We start from the raw sequence: 6,347 nt of genomic DNA on the forward strand, positions 1-6,347 counted from the left end.
TAGTCGTTGTCTTGAAATATACTTTAACTCATATAGTCTCTCTAGCCTTTACAAGCTAACTCTTTGCATGGTATATACTTTTTCCTTCCATTTTATTTCCTCTTTTAGAGCTCATCTCTTATATACAGCAGGTATTTGGGTTTTGCTTTTCTTTATCCATTCAAACAACCTCTGCCTGTTAAGACATAAGTGTTTATTGAGGGATGGGTGGCAAAGGAGAAGACCCTTAGGCCTGGTCTCATTGGTATCCTTTCTGATGGTGAATGCTTTTGGTCTCATTGGTATCCTTTCTGATGGTGAATGCTTTTGGACACTACAGACTTGAGAATGGATCAAATGGTTTCCAGGTTATGGAAGGAAGGTCACCTGGTTATCCCAGGGACAAGCATGCAGTCTCTATCAGGGCCTAGTAGTATGATAAAGCTGTTTCTCAAAGGAGATCAGTTACTTATTAAACAGAGCATGAATTTCTTCACTTCTGCATTGCTGCTCCTGGGCTTGCTATAGCCTCCATCAGCAAGGTGATTGCAACATGATTGGGATCTGGTGAGTCGTGGAGTCCAAATGGCCCATCTACTTACATTGCAGGCTAGACCAATTGGACAGTTTCCTTTGCTCTGGATTCCTGTCAACGCCAACGGTCTTTCAGGTCAACTCAGTAGGTGAGTGGCTGGCAAGACATCCAGATATAAAGTGTGCTTCCTCAAAAATCCAAGAAAACCATCAAGTACCCAAATTCAACTACTCTCAGTTGATGACACCATCAACTGAAAGATGCACCTTTATTTATATTCCATTATGAAGAATTTTATGAAACATTATCAATTAAACTATAGCATATCATTGATTGTAATATAAATTCCATTTCAGAGGTATTAGAATATTGGAAAAAATATTGTGAATGAACTAAATGCCACTGAATTGTTCATTTAGAAATAATTAATTTTATGTTATGTGAAGTTTGCCTCAACAACATTTTATTTTTTTAAATGTGAATCAGTAAAATATAGCATTCTGTTGCTTTCATATGGTGGGAGGGTATAAGGTGAAGCAACTGGTACTTAGGAAAGGACATTGTGACACCGCCTAGAACACTGGCTCTGCAGAAACATCACTCACGTGTATTTTCATGGAATTTACCTTGATTTACCAGAAGGGGTCAACAGAAGGCTTTCACAGAACTGTGTCGCTATTTCCTCCTACTGACAAGGATTGTCAGAAGTCACCCATTAGCCTCAGCAGGGGAAGAGGAGCCACTTCCACTGGCCTGGGAGACTCAAGGCGGGTAGGATTTTAGATGCTCTGAGTTCTCTGACTGCTTTCTTTTCTGGTCAACACTCTGACATCCACATAACAGACTGGCAAGGCTGTGAATTTAATTGGTATTATACTACAGTAATCCCCAATATCACACTTTGGATTTGATTTTCAGTTACTATCAGCCTCATGACTGCAAGAGATAAATTATTTTTATGATAGACATAGAAAGTCAATGGTTTGGGACTTGTCTTGAATCAAAATTTTAGAGTATTGAGTTTCACATTCTTTTCTTCTTTTTTTTTTTGCTCTGTTCAGAAATTCCTCTTTACTGTGTTCATAAATCCCTTCTGCCCTCCATACTGTTCTGTGGCAGAGGCCACTTAGTTCACCAACACATTGCCTTCATCGTTTATTCAGGTGATAATTGATTGCAAGTGATAATCAGTTGGCAGCAGGCCAAGGGCTACCTTTGAGATTACCTATATTTTCACTGCTCTAAAATAAATACCAAATTCATGCCTGTTATGATACCAATTTCTTTACCAGTTAAGTCTCATAGTTCTGAGTCATGTTTTCCAGTTTAAAAAAAAAGTAGCCAAAATTGTTCCAAAAAGAATTAGAAAGCCAAATGGGGCAATAACCATAGAAAAACTGAAAATATTGTTATTGAATGACAAAGTTAAAAGATAACAGGCTGAGAATTTTAAATAGGTGAGTTCTAGTTGAACTTCAGGGGAAAGATTATTTCTCATTTATAAATAAATAAGTCAACTTTAGAGCATATAAGATGAAATTTCTTCAAGGAAAGTAGCATGATATCAGAGCCTAATAAAGAGAGAAACACGTTTGAAGGATACATAATTTTCACATTATAGAATCTATGTAAGAAAATAAGACAGGGCTGAACATCCTACTCATTGGTCAGGGTGCACGACAGGGCAGAGATGGAGGGTAGGTTAGGCAAGGTAAACCAGGCACTAGGCAAAGGACTTGCATCAAAACCAGTGAAATACATTCATGTGAGTGATTTAACTTAAGAAGTCTGATCGCTGGATATTATATGGAGTTTGGCAAGATGCCTTCTCCCAAGAGCATGCTGAAAGATGCAGAGATGATGGAACAAATCCTGAAGGACATGGAGATTACAGAATATGAGGTAAGAGTTGTTCAGATGTTGGAGTTTGCCTTTCAATTTGTGACCACAATTTTAGATGATGCAAAAATTTCTAAGAGAGTTACTGTTGATACTCATGATGTGCAATTGGCAATCCAGTGCTGTGATAACCAAGCTTTTACCTCTCCTTCCCCAAGGGATTTTTTTTATTAGACATTGAAGAAAGAAATCAAACTCTTTTGCAATCAGTCAAGCCATATTCAGGCCCTAGATTGCCACTTGGTAGATACTGCTTGACTGTTCCAACCTATAGACTTTAATCTTTACCAAATAAAGACATATACTCTGCAGGCAGAGTAACAGTTCTACAGGTAAATGTTGGCTCAGTTTTTGGCACACCAAGTGCTCCCACTCCAGTCACCCAATCCCACAAACCATGTCTGTTTCAACTAAGGTTAATTCTTTACCAGCTGAGCCACCAGGGAAGCCCTCAACTAAGGTAGGGACTCCAATGTCCCTCACAGAGCCAAGGTTTACAGTACAGATTCCTGCTTCACAGTCCCCAGCTGTAAAAGCATCAGTTCTTGCAACAGCAGCAGCTCACCATATTTGGATTAATCCATCATTAATAGGGTCCAAAAACACTATTATTACCACTAACATGACGCCATCATAAAAGACTTGCAATGAGTCATTAAACAAGTTAAAAGAAAATGTGAAGGTGATATTGATAATGATGATGATGATGACAATCATTTATAATCTAGCCTTAATGTGTGTAACATGTATACTTGGTCTTGAAACCACTGTACTGAAATTAAACACGCACATGATGTTTTCAAGTTGTTTTAGAAAACTTCAATAGTAGTTAATGAGTACATATAGTTACCATAGTTTTCAATTAAGATGTTAGATTTTCTTTAATAGGACTAGTAGTCATTTCTCAGCAGCCTTTAAGTATAAAAAACAAGTTGTCATTAAAGAAAGAAAGGAAGATAGAAAGAAGGAGAAGAAAAGAAAGAAAAAAGACAGAAAGCCACACAACACATTTTACTGACTGGCATATCCTGAAGCCAAAACCAGGTAAGGCCAAGAGAAAAAATACATGTACATGATATGACCAATGAAGCAAAAATCCTAAATTAAATCTTAACAAGTTAAATCTAGCAGTGTATTGAAAGAGTAATGCATCAAGCACAAAGAGGATTTACCCCAGCATTGCTAAGATGGCTCAGCATTAGATTATATATCAATTTAACTTATTATATTAATAAATAAAAAATTTTAAATGAGTGTCTTAAATTCAACATCCACTAATATATAAAGAAAAAATTTCCTAGCCTGAAGGAAAAGAACAGCTTTAATTTGATGCATTGTTTGTTTTTAATAAAACAATGATAAAAACTTACAGCAAATGCCATACTTAATGGTGAAGTAATAGACACACATTCCAATTGAAGTCAGAAACAAGACAAGAATGACCTTTATCACCACTACTATTCAAATGGTATCATTTACTTTCTCTAATTCAAAAAGAGAAGGAAAGCAATAAGAGGTGTAAACATTAGAAAAGAAGAGGCAAATTGTGATTATTTGCAAATGACACTATGGCTTACATAGAAAAACCCAAGAAAATCAATTGACAAACTATTAGAATTAATAAGAACTTTCAGGAAGGTGACCACATACAAGATCAACGTAAAAAAAAAATCAATAGCTTTCCTATATACCAGCCATAACCAATTAGAAAATGTAATATAAAATAAGATTCTATTCACAATAGCAGCAAAAACTATTAACCACCTAAGAATAAACCTAAAAATAAAAATTACTTTGGCCCCTTACAGATAGTTCAAAATTAGGAAACCTCAACCTAATTAATCACATGGATGAAAATCAAGTTGAAAACTGTACAATTATACAACAGCTAAGAAAAGTCAAGGACAGCTTCTGGTAAAAACACTAAGTAAAACAAGAGACAAAGGATACTTCCTAACTATGATGAAGAGTCTTTTATTTTCTTTTTCTGAGAAACTAACTTCAGTTCAGTTCAGTCACTCAGTTGTGTCCGACTCTTTGCGACCCCATGAACCGTAGCACGCCAGGCCTCCCTGTCCATCACCAACTCCCAGAGTTTACCCAAACTCATGTCCATTGAGTTGGTGATGCCATCCAACCATCTCATTCTCTGTCGTCCTCTTCTCCTCCTGCCCTCAATCTTTCCCAGCATCAGGGTCTTTTCACATGAGTCAGCTCTTCGCATCAGGTGGCCAAAGTACTGGAGTTTCAGCTTCAACATCAGTCCTTCCAATGAACACCCAGGACTGATCTCCTTTAGGATGGACTGGTTGGACCTCCTTGCAGTCCACGGGACTCACAAGAGTCTTCTCCAACACCACAGTTCAAAAGCATCGTGCTGCAGTTCATGGGGTCGCAAAGAGTCAGACACGATTGAGCGACTGAACTGAACTGAACTGAAGCGCAAATATCATATTAAATGGTTTAACATTAAGTATACCCCCGTAAAGACAGAAACAAGGCAGGGACCATTGCTATCACTCAAAATTGTTGTGTGTAAAAATGAAAGAGAGGATTAAAAAGTGAGAGTAACAGCTTCATACAGCAGGTCTCATTTCAGAATCTGGGAGTACCACCCCCCCCCACCCATAAACAAGACCAGATGCTTTGATTTCATATTACATAATAGAATGGAAATTGAAACCTCACTCAGAGGCACAGATTGATCAAAAGGGGTTTATTTGCTTCTTTCCCTATCAAAGTCTTGGCCAAGTACTATCAAGAGTTCATACTCTTCCTGTCCTCTGCATGTAGGAAAGATTTTTAAATTATTCAAACAGTCCTGAGACCCACCAAAATCTGAATGAGAGTCTTGTTGCGTAGAGTATTCTTGGTTGTGAGTTTTTGCCTTCATCACTTTAAATATGTTGTGCCACTTCCTTCTGGCCTGCTGAGTTTCTGCTGGAAAATCAGCTGATAACTTTACGGGGGAATCCCTTATATGTTATTTATTATTTTCCCTTAGTTGTTTTTAATATTTTCTCTTTATCTTTAAATCTGGTCAATTTGATTACTATGTCTTTCACCGTGTTCCTCCTCGGGTTAAACCTTAATGGGACGCTCTGTACTTCCTGGACTTGGGTAACTATTTCCTTTCCCATGTTAGGGAAGTTTTCAGCTATTATCTCTTCAAATGTTGTCTCAAGCCGTTTCTCTCTTCTCCTTCTGGGACCCCTATAATTTGAATGTTGGTGTGTTTAATGTTGCCCTGAGATCTCTTAGACTGTCTTCATTTCTTTTCATTCTTTTTTCTTTATTCTGTTCTGTGGCAGTAATTTTCACCATTCTGTCTTCCAGATCACTTATCCATTCTGCCTCATTTATCCTGCTCTTGATTATTTCTAGTGTATTTTTCATTTCAGTTATTGTATTCTTCAACTCTGGTTGTTCTTAATATTTTATAACTTTTTATTAAAAACTTCTTGTAACTTCTCTCCATGTGCATCTGTTCTTTTCCTGAGTTCTTTGATTATTTTTACAATCACTGTCCCTGAACTCTTTCTTGGGTACATTGCCTAGCTCCACATCACTTAGTTGTTCTTCTGTTTTATTTTGTTCCTTCATCTAGAACATAGTCCTCTGCCAACTCATTTGGCTAAATTTCTATTTGTATTTTATGTATATGGAAGGTTATTTATGTTTCTTGACCTTGGAGAAGTGCCCTCTGTGGGGGACGTCATATTTGTCGCCTCTCATCACCCAAGGGCCAGGGATAGCTGGTCCCAGGGTAGGTTCTGACCTGCATTTGTAGATTCAGTTCTGCTGGCTGCAGGATCATAGTTTTCTTGCTTCTGGTGGTGGGTGTGACTGGTCCAGAGACTTGTGCATGCTTCCTGGTGGGAGGGGCTGGTGCCTGCCCACTGGTGAATGGAGCTGGGTCCTGGGCCTCTAGTAG

The 6,347-nt window shown here is 37.8% G+C and overlaps 1 pseudogene; it reads left to right on the forward strand.

Moving 5' to 3' along the window:
• The first annotated feature begins 2,320 nt into the window (after positions 1–2,320).
• LOC122677764 lies at positions 2,321–3,136 on the forward strand (annotated as a pseudogene).
• Positions 3,137–6,347: the final 3,211 nt, after the last annotated feature.

The sequence above is a fragment of the Cervus elaphus genome, chromosome 20 (genome assembly GCF_910594005.1).
Source record: "Cervus elaphus chromosome 20, mCerEla1.1, whole genome shotgun sequence".
NCBI classification, from domain to species: domain Eukaryota; kingdom Metazoa; phylum Chordata; class Mammalia; order Artiodactyla; family Cervidae; genus Cervus; species Cervus elaphus.